At 34.9% G+C, this 15,587-nt stretch overlaps 1 non-coding gene across 1 annotated transcript; it reads right to left on the reverse strand.

Annotated features, from left to right (window-relative positions):
• Window positions 1-429: 429 nt before the first annotated feature.
• On the reverse strand, window positions 430-532 carry LOC111719137. The gene has a single exon (XR_002769412.1). It is a non-coding gene; the product is annotated as a U6 spliceosomal RNA (small nuclear RNA).
• Window positions 533-15,587: the final 15,055 nt, after the last annotated feature.

Raw genomic sequence — 15,587 nt, forward strand, 5'->3', positions numbered from 1 at the left:
AGAAAATGAATAGTTTAAACACTTTATTAGCATAATTCCAAATTGTTTCCAGAATTATTGTGCTAACTCCCACTTCCAACAATGATGTATTAGTATCCTGGTCTTATCACAACAACCTCCTAGATGGACTATTTCCTCTTTTTTTTTCTCAGGAGGGGTGACTTTTAATAATTTTCAAACAAACCTTATCAGTGTAATAACATGTATATTTCATTCAATCTAGCTCTGCCTTCTATCTTGTCCTGACATATAAACAAGTCAGAGGGAGGTAAAGTGATTTTTTTCCATTTAGAAAAATAATAGATTTTGCTTTCCCCACAAAAGAAACACCTCAACTTTTTTACTAATTTAATTTAGAACTCACTGATTATCTTATTTGTGTTACCCATGGGACTATTGTGAGATAAATATGCTATTTAAGAATTTTTTTAAAATATGAAATGCTTCATGAATTTGCTAGTCATCCTTATGCTAGGACTATGCTATGTTTGTATCATTTCAGATTTATTATATGTGCTGCTGAAGCAAACACAGAAGTGCATGCTCTAGAACACAGTAGAAGGTGACCCCTGATAAAAAAAAAAAAAAAAGACAGGGCCCAGAAGACCTCATTTCTCTAATGGCACTTCATTAACTTAACCTCTCTTCAAGGGACAAAACAGTCAACAAATATAGCAACCTAGTCTTTGACAAATCCAAAGACCCCAGCTTTTGGGATAAGAACTTACTGTTTGATAAAAATTGCTGGGAAAATTGGAAACTAATATGGCAGAAACTAAGCATTGATCCATACTTAACGCCGTACACCAAGATAAGGTCAAAATGGGTTCATGACCTAGGCATAAAGAATGAAATTATTAATAAATTAGAGGAACACAGGATAGTTTACCTCTCAGACCTGTGGAAGGGGAAGGTCTTTATGACCAAAGCAGAACTAGAGATCATTACTGATCACAAAATAGAAAATTTCGATTATACCAAACTGAAAAGTTTTTGTACAAACAAAACTAATGCAGACAAGATTAGAAGGGAAGCAATAAACTGGGAAAATATTTTTACAGTCAAAGGTTCTGATAAAGGCCTCATTTCCAAAATATATAGAGAATTAACTCTAATTTATAAAAAATCAAGCCATTCTCCAATTGAAAAATGGTCAAAGGATATGAACAGACAATTCTCAGATGAAGAAATTGAAACTATTTCTAGTCATATGAAAAGATGCTCCAAGTCATTATTAATCAGAGAAATGCAAATTAAGACAACTCTAAGATACCACTACACACCTGTCAGATTGGCTAAGATGACAGGAAAAATATATGATGATTGTTGGAGGGATGTGGGAAAACTGGGACATTGATGCATTGTTGGTGGAGTTGTGAACTAATCCAACCATTTTGGAGAGTAGTTTGGAACTATGCTCAAAAAGTTATCAAACTGTGCATACCCTTTGATCCAGCAGTGTTACTACTGGGATTATATCCCAAAGAGATTATAAAGAAGGAAAGGGACCTGTACGTGTACCAATGTTTGTGGCAGCCCTTTTGTAGTGGTAGAAACTGAAACTGAATGGATGTCCATCAGTTGGAGAATGGCTGAATATATTGTGGTATGTGAAAATTATGGAATATTACTGTTCTGTAAGAAATGACCAACAGGATGATTTCAGAAAGGCCTGGAGAGACTTACATGAACTGATGATGAGTGAAATGAGCAGGACCAGGAGATCATTATATACTTCAACAACAATACTAGATGATGACCAGTTCTGATGGATCAGGCCATCCTCAGCAACGAGATCAACCAAATCATTTCTAATGGAGCAGTAATGAACTGAACTAGCTGTGCCCAGAAAAAGAACTCTGGGAGATGACTAAAACCATTACATTGACTTCCTAATCCCTATATTTATGCACACATGCATTTTTGATTTCCTTCACAAGCTAATTGTACAATAATTCAGAGTCTGATTCTTTTTGTACAGCAAAATAATGTTTTGGTCATGTATACTTATTGTGTATCTAAGTTATATTTTAATATATTTAACATCTACTGGTCATCCTGCCATCTAGGGGAGGGGGTGGTGGGGGGGTAAGAGGTGAAAAATTGGAACAAGAGGTTTGGCAATTGTTAATGCTGTAAAGTTACCCATGTATATATCCTGTAAATAAAAGACTATTAAATTAAAAAAAAAAACAAAAAAAAAAACTTAACCTCTCATTTTTCACTTGGCAAATGAAGGGGTATAATCCCCAAGATCCTACCCAGCTCTAGCAGGTATAATTCTACTTAGCTTGCTTCTTTTGAAATCACAGTCTAAGGATATTTTAGATGAGGTGTGTGGTGGGAAGGCTTGGGATGAGTGGATGTGGGGTGTGGCATTATGTGTATGAGAAGGTGGGGTGGGAGTGGAAGCAGGGAAAGCAACCCTCTTCTCCATGTTTACTAGTAAGTGAATTATTTTGTTCAATGGCCCAAACAAATTTATCTGAGAGGTATAGGAAGACTCATTCAAGTGACCCATGTTTATAAATCAGGTTCAGGAGTCTTCACTGGGACTTTAGAGTATTTTGAACTCTGCTTGTCAAGATCACCTGTCTCTGGGGTAATTCTATGAGGCCCTCTTTGGACCGGGGCTCAGCCAATTTGGGATTATCATCTCTAATTCCTTATTAAATTCTGTTCTGACATAATCTCAAGTCTATCTGCATTCCTGGTGATCCATTTTTCTTTTTTCTTTCATTCTTTTTTAAAATAGTATTTTATTTTTCCAAACACGTACAAAGATAGTTTTCAACATTCATTTTTGTAAGACTTTGTGTTTCATTATGCCCAAAGGAACATCTAACTGTGCATACCTTTTGATCTAGCAATGAATCTCCTGGATCTGGGGATATTAAGAAATCATCAGCAGGCTGATTTCAGAGAGGCCTGGAGAGACTTACATGAACTGATACTGAATGAAGTGAGCAGAAACAAGTGAACATTTTACACAACAGCAAGATTAGGTAATGATCAACTGTGATGGACTTGGCTCTTTTCAACAATAAGATGAGTCATTCCAGTTCAATCTTGTGATGGATCATTGAATTGTTATGGAGAGAGTCATTTGCATCCATAGAGAGGATTATGGGGACTGACTGTGGATCACAATATAGCATTTTCACCTTTTGTTGTTGTTGTTGTTGTTGTTGTTGTTTGCTTACTTATTTTTTTCCTTTCTCATTTTCCCCCTTTGATCTGATTTTTTTTTTGTGCAGCATGATAAACATGAAAATATGTTTAGAAAAATTGCACATTTAAAAAGCCAAACTATCATAAAAATAGCAAATTTAAAAAAGACTTTGTGTTCCAAATTTTTCTCCCTCCCTCTTTTACCTCCCCTTCCCCAAGATAGCAAGCAGTGTGATAAGGATTAAATATATGCAATTCTTCTAAACATATTTCCATATTCCTCATACTGTGCAAAAAAACCAAAACAAAAAACAAGGAAAAAACACAAAAAAGAAAAGGACAAATAAACAAACAAGGGAGAAAATACTAAGCTTTGATCTACATTCAGTCTCCTTAGTTGTCTCTGGATGTAGATGGCATTTTCCATCCCAAGTCTATTGGAATTTCCTTGAATCACCATATTGCTGAGAAGAGCCAAATCCATCACAGTTAATTATCCCATAATAGTGTTATTACCATGCACAATATCCTCTTGGTTCTGCTCACTGCATCAGTTCATATAAGTCTTTTTCAGGATTTTCTGAAATCATCCTGCTCATCATTTCTTATAGGACAATAATATTCCATTACATTCATATATAATAACTTATTCAGCTATTCCCCCACTGATGAGCATCCACTCAATTTCCAGTTCCTTGACCCTACAAAAAAGGCTACTATAAATATTTTTGTATATTTGGATCCTTTCCCTTTTTTATGATCTCTTTGGGACACAGATTTAGTAGCAAGACTGCTGGGTGATCTACTTTTCATAGAAATTTCATTGAAAATTTCATAAAAATTTCATAAAAATCTTCAGTGTTCTCTAACTTTGCTAAAATGTGATCCCTAAAAGTAAATGCTTAATCAGGGTCAAATATAGTAGGACGATATTTCTAGACTCTTGGCTACAATGTCAGACTGTTGATATATATTGAGAAAGAGACCTATGGTCCTAAAGTCTCAAGATCATTTATTGCCAGGTGAAGTGCAATCTATTTAGCCATATCTATAATATCTTATATTTAAGTAGATCTTTTGGACAAGTAGAGAGCTTTATATTTAATCCTACAAAATAAATTTTATCCTTAAAATAGACAAAGTATTTTTTTAGTTCTATTATGTGAAAGTATTTGAAAACATAAATTAACTTAAGGTATACAGAGTACTATCTATACATTATCTAATTTGAACTTCATAACAACCCTATTAGTTGTCCTCAGCTTACAGATAATGAAACTGAGGGCTAGGAAGATGGGACTTGCCTATAGTCATAAAGCAAATCACTCTTAGAGACAGGATTTGACCACAGGGTTTTGCTGACTCCAGGTACTTTCATTAGGCCTTCACTCTAAGCCTTTCTACCATTATCACATTTCCTCTCATTAAGAAGCTAACAAGAAGGATGAGGATGAGGAAGATGAAATGAAGGAAAACTACAAAAATATGTAAAACACTACTATCATCATTCTAATTCTAGCAGCAACCTCCCTTGGAAAAAAAATAAAAGCTCAAACTCCAAATTCTTTTCTAAATCCTTTATGTTCATAGTACAACTCTCACACGTTATAGTCAATCCCAAAAGTGACCTACTCAAGATCTCATAAAGGAATGGGAAACTATGTGGCACAGTTGATATAATGCTGGCCCTAGAGTCAGGAAGATTCATCTTCTTGCTTTTAGATCTGGTCTCAGACACTTAGTAGCTGTGTGACCCTGGGCAAGTCACTTAGCCCTATTTACCTCAATTTTCTCATCTGTAAAATGATCTGGAGTAGGAAACCATTCCAGTATCTTTGCTAAGAAAACCTCAAATGGGATCATGGGATTGAACATGACTGAAATGATTGAACAACAAAAACATAAGGTACTAAGAGGATGTAAACACAGGTCCATGGATTCCAAATACAGCAAAGAAATAGAGTTTTAGAGATATGGCTTGGTGATAGTTACATTCAACTCTTTCCACCAGATTTCATTGTCTCTTAGATCATCAAACAGAGATTGTTAGAGCATGAAGAGCTCTCCAGCCATCCTCTCATTTTATAAAACATCAAATCACATTTAGAGCCTCTCATTTTATAGATGTGGAAACTGAAGTTCCAAGAAATAAATGACTTGTACAAGTTCACATAGTTTGTAAATAGCGATCATTATGAATCTGTGGTGAGCTTTCTTTCTTTTTTCTTTTTTCAAAATTGTATTTTCAAAAGTCTATTCTATTTAAATTTTAGTTCTAAACTCTCTCCTTACCTCCAACACCTCCCATTTATTGAAGAAGTAAGAAAAACAAAATCCAGTACAATTATGTACAGTCAAGCAAAACAATGGGAGATGTCCCAAAGTGCAATGGACTACCTCCAGTAGTCCAGAGTGGATTCTGATCATTGGTGATTTCCAAGCAAAAGCTAGGTTATATCCATTGTGTCTAGCCTGATGCTAGTGATAAATTAGAAATTCCTATAATATTTGGGCCCTACTTTCTTGGGAAACTAATTTTTCCCTGTTTGAAATTGCATACGTTGCTACAATCTGTCCCACACTGAATTATTAGAACATCAGTTGGAGGTAATGATTACACCCTTCTGATTTACCTCATTCCCTGAAACTCAGGGAGCCTGGACAACACTAAGGGAGATCAACAGCACACTTCTGGTATTGCTTTTGTGTTTGAAAGAGCAGTACACTGATCCTTGTCTAGGCTTTGGCTTAGGATCTTGGTGGTTAGTTAGTGTTCCCTCTAATGGATATAAAAAGAATATATCAAAGTAAGGCTGACTTAATAGGATTTAGAACTATAAGAGACTTTAGACTAGAAGAGCTCTGAATACTTTTATTTTATTTATGAGGTTATTAGAGTTTTTATTAAATTGGGATTGAAATAAGATGCTTAGACTTCAAATTCTGTCCCTTCACGTTATGGGCCAGGCCTAATTCAGGTTGGTTTGTTAATTCAGGAGTGTAAATGGAACACATCAAGATATTTGTGGATCATAAAATATGTATCAAAGAAAAAAAATTTTGGTGTTGTTGTTCAGTTGTTTTTCAATTGTGTCCAACTCTTTATTACCCCATTTGGGCTTTTCTTGGCAAAGATGCTGGGGTGGTATGCCATTTCCTTTTCCATCTCATTTTACAGATAAGAATCTAAGGCATACAGGTCCAATGGTCTTGTGATAAAGAGAGCCATCTGTACCTAAAGAGAGGACTGTGGGGACTGGATGTGGATCACTACATAGTATTTTCACATTTTTATTATTGTTTGCTTGCATTTGTTTTCTTTCACATTTTTTCCTTTTTGATTTGATTTTTCTTGTGTAGCATGATAATTGTGGAAATATGTATAGAAAAATTACACATATTTAACATATTGGATAACTTGCTGTCTAGGGAAGGGGATGGGAAGAAGGGAAGGAAAAAAATTTGGAACACAAGTTTTACAAAAGTGAATGTTAAAATTATCTCTGCATATGTTTTGAAAATAAAAAGGTCTTTAATAAAAAAAAAGAGATTGAGGCATATAGAGTTTATTAAGTATCTAAGGCTAGATTTGAACTAAGGAAAATGAGTTACCCTGATTCAGGATTAGTACTTTATCATCTGTACCACCGGGTTGCCTGGTACCCGAAGAAAGAAAAGTCTACTTAACCATAAAAATAACAGTTAAGGACATAGTACCAATCCATGTAGATCTCTGCTTTTTCTACACCTATCTTCCACACTTATATTAGCAACATTCAATAAGAAAGATACATGTTTACCCATACAGAAGTGGGAATTGTGTTTAAAACATATACTTCAATAACAAAATTGTATCCCAAGTTATCGAATTGCAACTTTATTCATAAAAGGCTATATTAAAAAAAAAAAACATAAATTGCAAGTGTGCATAATAAGATGATATAGCACTCTCATACTATATAAGGACAGAAGTGAATGAATGTAGAGTACAAAGTACCTAAAGATGTTTATTCTCAAGCTATCACTCAGAATTATCTCTACACTGAATATGAAAGATATATGCAGTTATTGTAAAGAAAGTTATATTAAATATAATTATATTCTGTTCTTAATATATCATTAGGAATTATTTGTGTGATTAATATCTATATTGGACAGAAACTGACAGGGTTTTGTCTTATCAGCATCATTCTATTTTCTGAAATTCACTACAATAGAAGTTTAAAAATAAACACTTAATACTATCTAGAACATGTGTGGAGAACCTTTTTCCACCAAGGCTCATTTGGATATTTATAATATCATTTGTGAGCCATACAAAATTATCAACCTACAATTCAAGCAGTGAAAGATTGTTGTACTTAGCTTTCCCTTGCCTGTGTTTGCCTTAGCAAATGATTTCATGGATCTTATATGGCTTGTGGGTGGGATGTTCCCCCCCTTGATCTAAAAAGACAAAAATATATACAACATAGTCATGTCTTGGACCTCTTCTGGATATATGTATATGTATATAGTATATATATATATATATATATATATATATATATATACATATATATATATATATATATGTGTGTGTGTGTGTGTGTGTGTGTCACAGTGGGACTAGATTCAGGAAAACTTAAGTTCAAATCCATCCTCAGACATTTATTACATGTATGATCCTGGGAAAATCTCTTAGTTCTGGCCACTTTCATTTCATCATCCATAAAATGGGGAGCATAATATATCTACTTCTTAGGTGAATAGCTTGTGAAGATGAGGAAATATTTGTAAAATGCTTTGTAAACCTTAATGTGACATAATGAATAGTAGTTTTGAGTTCTCCTTGAACCTGAATATTGTCCACCCACATAGACCAACTCGACTTTTCTCATCTGATCTAGAATCTGAGCTTCTTTTTATCTCCTCATATGGAGAAGTGGAGCACCTACAATTTGAATCCCAGATCTGCTGGTAGGTAGCATATGATCCTAGGTAAGACACTGTACTTCTCTAGATGTCCAAACTCTGCTCTAATCCAATAATTTATTGAATATATCCTAGGCACTTTGCTAGGGCCCTCCACTACAAAGATAAAATGAAAAAAGTCCTTGCTCAAGGAACTTATATTCTATTCGGGGTGCAGATGAGGAAACAATGCATGTACTCATGCATATGTATATGTATCTCTTTTTTGATATATGTATATGTATATATACACATATATAGCCATAGATATACATATAGACACACACACACACACATATATATATATTATGTAGATTCACAAATAAACATAAACAAGCACACGTACCCATTAAATGCATATACATATTTGGATAGAGAGTAAAGGGAAGAAATGGAGACCATGGTGCAAACCAAAACACAAAATAACACCCACATGTGATATGAACAACTTAATTTTCAAGATTAATTATAGGAAGATCACACATAATCACACCATCTGAGGTGATAGTGTAGCAGTTTACAGTTGTTTCTTCTCTTGTTCTCCATTCACATTGAGAATTAAACAGCCTCTCTCCCATATGCTATACTGACATCAATACACACATATTCACACAAACACACACACACTCACTCACATACACATACACACTCACATACATACACCTAGTATACATAGTCCTCAGCTTATTATATACATAGAGATAACAACAAAAATATCTGGAAGGAAAGGAAAGGATAGAAAATGAAAGATAAAGGAAAGAGAATTAAAGAAAGGAAAGAGAATAAAATGAGAGAGAAAAAATAAAAAGAGAGAAGTAATGAGAAAGAGACAGAGATAGAGATGGAAAGGGAGAAAGACAGACAGAGACATCAAGAAAAAGAGAGGTAGAGACAGTGAGACAGAGAGAAAGACAGAGAGACAGAAATAGGGAGAAAAAGTGAATCATACAGATATCTAGCATAGAACTTTGTAAATACCATATACAAATATTTGTTGAACAAATAAATATAACACATGCCATATCCAGGTCAATAATGAAGAATTTCAGCCTCTTTCTCACCACTGAGCCTGGCACATTAACTCACCTTATCTGGCCCAGAACCAAGTTCATTGCATCATCCCTGCCATTGTCTATTCCTAATAATGCTTTTTAAAAATTGATTAATTCATGCATTCATTCTACCTCCCAACCTCTAACTTTCAAATACAAATGATTTAATATTCTATTTCTAGGAGTGATTGTGTATCTTATTTAAAAAAAATTATTATGCATTCTATTTGCAGTACATGGCAGTAATTTTTGAAAGATTTATATTTGCATTATTGAGTTAGAATTTCCATATGTTTGGTAGTTCCTAGTAAATTTCTCTCTTTCTGGAGAAAAACAACAAAGAATGGGACCAAAGCTATAATTTAAAATAAGGAAACTCCTGATGAATAAACTCCTTCTCAGTAGCTTATTAAATCTTTCTTCAGATACTAGTAGTGTGACCTTGGGCAAGTAACTTAACCCTGTAAAATGAGAATAATAAGAAAACCTTGGTGCAATTAGATGGTGCGGTGGATAGAGTGCTGGATCTGGAATCAGGAGGACTCATCTTTCTGAGCTCAAATCCAGCCTAAGACACTACCAGTGTGATCCTGAGCAAGTCACTTGTTTGCATCATTTTATTTACCTATAAAATGAGTCAGAAAAAGAAATGGGTAACCACTTGAGCATCTTTGCCAAGAGAACACCAAATGGGATCATGAAGAATCAGATTGAACAATAGTAGCACTGAAAAGTGACCTGCCCAGTATCACATAGCCAGTATATGTAAGAGATGGAACTTGAATCAGGGGGTCTGGACTGTGAGGCTAGTTCTCTATAGTATCTAGGCCACACCGTCTTTCCCAAGACTTTTGGGACATCCAATATTTATGGGAAAACATTTTGCCTCTTTGGCCTCAGTTTCTTGTTATATAAAACTAAAAAACAAAACAAAACAATACTTGTACTTATTGTATTTAGGACTGCAGTGAGGAACCAGTGATACAGAGATATAAAGCACTTTGTAAACCATAAAACTTCATATAAATAATAAGCTATTATTAATATTATTATTCCTCTCTTAAAATCCTCCTCCAAAATGCCTTCAGGGTAGTCTCAGAGTTTATGCCAATAGAACATAAGTTCTAGCAATTTTTGCCAAATTGGAGAATAGCCTGTAAACATATATGAGTTGGATCAATCTAATTAGGTTCAGAAAGACTTATCTCTAGCAGACTGATTTCTTTTTTTTTTTTTTAAAGACAATCAGAGTTGAGGCTCTTTTTATTTCTAGCAGCCCTTTCCATACCTTAGTATCCCCATTTATCAAATAGGACCAATAATCTTTTTTTTGGAAGTAAGTCATTTTCTTTTTTTTTTTTTTTTTCATAACTAAATTGATGGTTTTTTTTAAAATGTTTTATTTATTTATTTAATAACCTTTTATTTATAGGTTATATGTATGGGTAACTTTACAGCATTGACAATTGCCAAACCTCTTGTTCCAATTTTTCTCCTCCTTCTCCCACCCCCTAACCCAGATGGCAGGATGCCAGTAGATGTTAAATATATTAAAATATAACTTAGATACACAATAAGTATACATGACCAAACCGTTATTTTGCTGTACAGAAAGAATCGGACTCTGAAATATTGTACCATTAGCTTGTGAAGGAAATCAAAAATGCAGGTGGGCATAAATATAGGGATTGGGAATTCAATGTAATGGTTTTTAGTCATCTCTCAGAATTCTTTCGCTGGGCGTAGTTGGTTCAGTTCATTACTGCTCCATTGGAACTGATTTGGTTCATTTGATTGCTAAAGATGGCCAGGTCCATCAGAATTGATCATCATATAGTATTGTTGTTAAAGTATATAATGATCTCCTGGCCCTGCTCGTTTCACTCAGCATCAGTTTGTGTAAGTCTCTCTAGGCTTTTCTGAAATCATCCTGTTGGTCATTTCTTACAGAACAATAATATTCCATAATATTCATATACCACAATTTATTCAGCCATTCTCCAACTGATGGGCATCCATTCAGTTTCCAGTTTCTGGCCACTACAAAGAAGGCTGCCACAAACATTCGTTGCACATACAGGTCCCTTTCCTTTCTTTAAGATCTCTTTGGGATATAAGCCCAGTAGTAACACTGCTGGATCAAAGGGTATGCACAGTTTGATAACTTTTTGAGCATAGTTCCAAATTGCTCTCCAGAATGGTTGGATGTATTCACAGTTCCACCAACAATGTATAGTGTCCCTGTTTTCCCACATCCCCTCCAACATTCCGCATTATCTTTCCTTGTCATTCTAGCCTAGCAAACTGACTTCTAAAGGATTTTTTTTTCAGCTAGTATACCTCAGCATAGTGTCTGGCATATAGTAAGTGCTTAATACATGTTTATTGACTATTGACAATCTATAATTACATGTGTACCATTTTTCTAAATCTCAAAAAGATCTTCACTAGTAAAACACTCTCAGCTCTGCAATCCCCATTACTATTATTCTGGACAGTTGACACATACTCTTTTATATGTCACTCTCCTCTACAGACACATCCCCTATTCTCAAGAACAAACTTTCCAAACTACTGTTTTTTACAACTTTGCATGATGGGAAGAGGAGAGATGTCTTTTCTTCTCATAAGTGTTGTGGAGGAGGTTGTTATGGTTATACTTGATAGAATGGAAAATGCTTCATTTGATCCAAGCAAGACCCAGAATTTTTATATTCTTTCAAATAGAGTGATAACTAATGATTTAGGAACCATGGGCAAGCAGGACAAAAAGGTAACCTTAAAATAAAAAATTTAAATCAATTAATCAACAAGCATTTATCAAGTGCTTACTAATTCAATAGAGAAGAACCTGGGGAGAAGTCCTGGGACACTGAACCACATGAGGAAGTCAGAGACCTCAGAACATCTGCCCTTTTGGCAGAGACACTGGAACATGGCAAAGTCACTTCTGAAGAGATTAGTATAGTTGTTGGTTGGTATGAGGAATGAGAAGGGATAGGTCAGAGAGCTTACCTTGGTAAAGATATTTGGGTGTAGGGAATATAATTATTTCTTCCAAGGGTTTTTAACTTGGAGTCCATGAAATTTTTAAAATGTGTTTGGATAAATATTTCAATATAATTGTTTTACTTTTTAATCCTATATATTTTTATTTAAGTATGTCAAAATATTTTTTTTCTGAGGAGTCTATTCTTTCAGAAGATGGGCAAAGGGATCCGTGATCCAAATAAATTAAGAACTCTTTCTCTAATAGATATTTGTTCTCATGAATTTGACTTTTAATAAACTTCCTATTTTAACTATTTTTTATAACTTGGCACTAACTTCAGTTCTCCCTACTCTGCTGAACTCATGCAAGTGCTGGTAGCATCCTCTAAATTTTGGAGTCTTAGAACATCTTTGTTTCTAGTGCCATGCACTTTAGGAGTTGGATTGAAAAAAAGTTTATTCTGATGACAAATAGCTGGGATTTAATGCATTGTAATAAATGAAGCTGCCAGCTTCTGTGTCCTGCTGATCTCAATGGAAAGTAGAAAGGAAGCTTTTTAGCATACTTTGGACTTGTCAATTGTTAATGGGTTAAAGATAAATGTGTATATGTTGATATATGCATGTGTATATATGTGGGATGGGAGCTAGACCCCTTTCTCCAAATTAACTAATCAGAGATGTCTTCAGATACAAAGAGAAAGCATTTAATTAGTCCCTTCAGGGAGAGGCCCTCCCTCTCCAGGAGGCATCTCAGCTCCCAATATGTGCTTGACTTGGCAAGATGGATATAGTAAAGCTGGTTAAATAGCAAAGACCCAAGTCTTCATTGGATGGGCTAAAAAGAAAGTAACCATTGGTGATCAATGGTCACCAATGTTCTCTGCTTCCTGTGGGTCACATTACTTCCTGAAGCTTAGACCTACTTTTTGACCTTTCTTGCCTCAGAGACCTCTGGTATTGAGATCATATGTGGTCCTGTAGATCTCTGGGAATAGGGATCTCATGATTTAGGCCTAAGGTCTGACCTACTCCATCTCATAGACTTTTGGAGAAAACTTTACCTGGTCTCATTCATATATTTGTTATATATGTACATATATATGCATATATATACACACATATATACATACACACATACATAGTTATATATACATATATGTTCACATATATACATCCAAACATGCAGACATAGGGTACACATGTATATGTGTTTATATGTATTCATACAGGTAATATACTTGTATGTGTATATATATATATATATACACACACACACATGTGTAAATCACATTCTAAAATTAAATTTTAAATTTTAATTTTAATGAGTGATCTTGAGGTATAATGCCAGAGAAACTGAGCAAGACAGAGATTAGAGATCAATTCAATAGTTTATTAAATGGATCTTGGTCCCAGGGATGGACAAGACTATCATCTCAAAGGGTCCAGCCATTAAGTATCAGAGGGTTAAGCTTTTTATAGGATAACAAGAACAATGGCATAATGGGGGAGGTACCTGGATGGGGATAACCTAATGGAGGGGGAGGTCCCTAGGATGACACAATGGAGGGAGGTTAGTGATATTCTAATGACATCTAAAATGGATAAACCTTTATCCTGTCAAACATTAAGAAGGAATGTCTATAACCTAAAGATATAAAACCTTTATCTCATCAACCATTTAAGAGGGAATGATTATAGCCTTTGGGGCAGAGCAACTGAGGTAGACCTTTATCTCATCAAACATTAAGAGGGAAAGGTTATAACCTGAGGCAGATTAACTAAATAGGACAATGGGGAAACTAGGTCAAGACATCAAAAGGGAACTTTGGCACAACAGAGGGAAGACAGCTGTGTTGGAGTCCAGGGTGTAACACTTAGTACCCACAGAACCCTAGGTAAATTATTTAAGTATTCTGAGACAGTTTTCTTATCTGCAATACAGGGAGAATAATACTCGTATCAATTCATAGGTTTGTTGTAGAACTGGAAGTGTTACAGATCTGTGCAGAATAACTGGATTTATAGACATCTCCTCTAACTGAAGCCTCCACCAGAGTCCTCCTCTGTGTTTCATTATTATTTTTCTTGCAGCCCTGAGTAGTCAAAGATCAATGAAAAGCAAACCCTACCCTTGCTCTACCAAGCCAAAGACTTGAAGTATAAACCCAATCCCAGACTATCAAACAAGTCTTTAAGCCCCTGCTCTGTGCCAGGTATTGCCTCTGAAGGGAAAGCGGTACAAATGTACAAAGACAATCCCTACTCTTAAGAAGCTTACATTCTATTGAGGGAGGCAATTTGTACATATATAAATATGTGGAATAAATACAAAACAAATGTTGAACTTTGTGAGTTAAAAACAAGATGGTGAGGGAGGGCAACAAAACATAGTAGGCATTTGAAAAAATGGTAATCAGTGGTGAATGACTTAGCTCTTCTAGGTAATACAAAGTTCCAAGATGATTCCAAGTAACTCATGGTAAAAAATGCCATCTACCTCGATAGCAAGAACTGATGAAATCTGACTGTAAATTGAAGCAAACTTTTTTTATGCTTTATTTTTCTTGGTTTGATTTTTTTTTTTTTTTTGGTCTCTGTTTTCTTTTACAATTAATATGGAAATATGTTTTGCATGACTGCACACATATAGCCTTTGTCAAATTGCTTGTTTTCTCAATGAGCGGGGAAAGGAAGGAGGGCAGAAGAGAATTAGAAACTCAAAATTGTAAAAAATAAAATGTGAAAATTGTTTTCACATGTAATTGGGAAAAATATTTTAAAAAATGCTTGACAACTAACTTGTTGACTTAGAAATTAAGGAGTTCATTTCAATCATCTAGGTGAGGAGTGATGAAGGTCTGAACTAGTGTGGTGGTTGTGTGAATAGAGAGCAGGGGTTGAATGTGAGAGATGAAGATTTTTGAATGACACAATTTGGCAACTTTTTGTATCCGTGGAATGAGGGAGAGTAAGGCATTTGGTATAATGCCGAGGATATAGACCTGAGAGACTGGGAGAAAGAAAGTGATTTTGATAGAAATAAGGAAGTTCAAAAGCACAGTAGATTTTTTTTTTGGGGGGGGATGATATGAGATGGAGAATCAATGAGACAGAAATAAAAGGATTTAATGTCTGTTATTTGAAGTCTGTTGACTGCCTACCTAAATTCTGAAAGACTTATTATCAAGTTGGCAATAGGAAATTGCAATGAGTCTTTACTAAGGCACAGATGAGTCACAATCTACGTCACCAGACACACTGAGAACATCACAGATCCTTGAAGGCTATCTTAAATATTAGAATTTCACTATGGATGGATGTCTCCAAGTGGAGACTGGATGATCACTTATTGAAAATGGTCAGGAATGTGTTTGATGATATCTATTCCAGCTCTAAGAATGTGTAATTCTCTGTCTC

This window comes from Sarcophilus harrisii, chromosome 1 (genome assembly GCF_902635505.1).
Source record: "Sarcophilus harrisii chromosome 1, mSarHar1.11, whole genome shotgun sequence".
Classification (NCBI taxonomy): Eukaryota; Metazoa; Chordata; class Mammalia; order Dasyuromorphia; family Dasyuridae; genus Sarcophilus; species Sarcophilus harrisii.